Raw genomic sequence first — 2,294 nt, 5'->3', positions numbered from 1 at the left:
CTCCTCTATAGCTGTGGGGTCTCAGTGGACAGCTGCAATGCATCCTCCCTCTAGTTTTCACTTTTCCAAGGGCTGCCTTGCCTGGTCGGCTAGTTTGGTACTCACGCTGCACGGAGAGGAGGGACATAGACAATGGGGCCAGAAAGGGACCCCCAAGCCCCGTGAGACAGCTCTCCACAGAGGAGGCTGTGCCAGGCCAAAGCAAGAAGTCTTCCTTGTGGAGCCTTGTGAAGGGCTTGGGTGTTTGCCAGGTGAAAGGTTCAGCGTTTAAAGGGATTGCATCCGCAGGCAGAAGGTGTTGAGCAGCCCTCTGAGTGATCATTTGGAGGAGGGGGAGATATTATGCCAATTAAGTCAAGACAATGGCGTCTTGTTCCCCTTGCTTGAACCCTGATGAAATTGCTTGTCCGGGGGAAGGAAAGTATTTCATTATTGCACCTTTGAAAAAGGATAATCCTTCGTGTATTTCCTTTCGGGGAGGGGGGTGTCTTTTGTTCTCATGTCTCTGATCCACACAGTGTTAGTTTCGGGGGAAGAACACGGTAAGGGATTTTGTTTTGTTTTGTTTTGAAGCATACGATTAAATGATGAAGCTGTTAGAAAAGAAGGACCCACCTCAAGTATTTTGAAATTAATAAACCAGGGGCATTATGGAGTGATCTCCTGGGGATTGCAGACTGAGGCCAGTAGCTCTGAAATCTCACCTGCTTCCCTGTGGAGAGGTTTCCAGGTGGGGGGTGGGGGTCCTGAGTGAGCTTTCACACTGGGCACCAGGGGAGCAAGACTACAGACACAACTTGGGTGGGTATTTAACTATAAAAATAAATGCTTTTACTTTTCTTTCAATTTTATTTTTTAACTTTATGTATTTACTTGTTTGTTTACTTATGGTTTTGGGGACCAGGGTTTCTCTGTGTAGCCCTGGCTGTCCTGGAGCTAATTCTGTAGATCAGGCTGGCCTCTAAATCAGAGATTCATTTGCCTCTGCCTCCCAAGGGTTGGGATTAAAGAAGTGTGCCACCACTCCTTTTTTTTTTTTTTTTTTTTTTTTTTTTTGCTATTTCAAAAATTTTAATTTCATTTTATGGCTGTTTTGCTGCATGTGTGTTGTATACCACAAGGAGCTACAGTGCATGGTGTGTGGAGGTGGATACTGGCTCCCCTGGAACTGGTGTTTTGGGTGCTTATGAGCAGCCAGCCATAAGTGCTGGAAAAGGAACCCAGGAGCTCCGAGAGAATAACAAGCCCTCTTAGGCATTGCCCATCTCTCCAGCCCTGGAATTAGCTTTCCAACTGCAGAAGTCCTTTGGACTGGCGAGATAAAGAATTCTGCAAGTGTCCAGGTCGTCTAACTCAACCCTCAGTACCCTGGTTACAGTGTCCCTGCAACCAAAAACTTGTCGCCTGCCAGCCAGCCTGCCTGCCTGTCTTATCAGTCCATTGCCGTCTTACTAACACAGCATTCAAGAATGTTTTGGGATTTGCTCTATCATTTATCCTTTCAGCACAAAGTATCAAAAAGAAAGTGTACTGGATTGTCTTTTGAAAAAATGATACATGACCGCTGAGAACAGAGTCCACACTAACAAGGTGCTTATCCTGGTGTGCCAGAGTTCTCAAAGTGCATCTGCTGCTCTTGATTCACTGGTAGGGAGAGGCCTTTAGTGTCCTTCTTAGTGCCCACATCAGAAACATGTAAGAAAAAAGAAATCAGAGGCAGAGTAGAGTGAGAGGACCTGGTGGCATTTTTGAGAAGGCCTCGGGACCTGAGTTCAGTCCCTGAACCACAAGGTGCAAGAGAGAGCCATCTCCTGAGAGAGAGTTGTCCTCTGGTTCCTATGCCTGGAACACCACACAGTCTCACCTTCGTGCAAACACCAAATTAAATGCAGGTGGGCATGGGTGCCGATTGACTTGAGGCCTAAAGTCATTCTCTGCTATGGTGTTCTTGAGAAGCCCCCTGGGAGAAGGCATTTCATAAAAGCAGGGAGGTGATTTTGTAAGTCTCAGTGGTTAGAAAACAGTTTCCAGCCAGGCAGTGGAAGTGTGCGCCTTTAATCCCAGCACTTGGGAGGCAGAGGCAGGCGGACCTCTGTGAGGCCAAGCTGGTCTACAGAGTGAGTTCCAGGAGAGGCTCCAAAGCTACACAGAGAAACCCAGTCTTGAAAAACAAAAACAAAAAACAGACAAAACAAAAACAAAAACAAACAAAAAAAAAACCCAAACAAAGAAAAAAGAAAAGGAAAAGAAGAAAAAGAAAATAGTTGGCATGCTGGGTTGTGTTGTAATCCTAA

At 46.1% G+C, this 2,294-nt stretch overlaps 1 non-coding gene across 1 annotated transcript; it reads left to right on the top strand.

Annotated features, from left to right (window-relative positions):
• The first annotated feature begins 1,563 nt into the window (after window positions 1–1,563).
• LOC127235088 (small nucleolar RNA SNORA3/SNORA45 family) lies at window positions 1,564–1,697 on the top strand. Its single transcript, XR_007835677.1, has one exon. It is a non-coding gene; the product is annotated as a small nucleolar RNA SNORA3/SNORA45 family (small nucleolar RNA).
• The last annotated feature ends 597 nt before the right edge of the window (window positions 1,698–2,294 follow it).

Source organism: Phodopus roborovskii, unplaced genomic scaffold (genome assembly GCF_943737965.1).
Source record: "Phodopus roborovskii unplaced genomic scaffold, PHOROB, whole genome shotgun sequence".
Lineage (NCBI taxonomy): Eukaryota > Metazoa > Chordata > Mammalia > Rodentia > Cricetidae > Phodopus > Phodopus roborovskii.
Note: the sequence above shows the minus strand (reverse complement) of the source record. Positions and strands in the feature narration are given on the sequence as shown.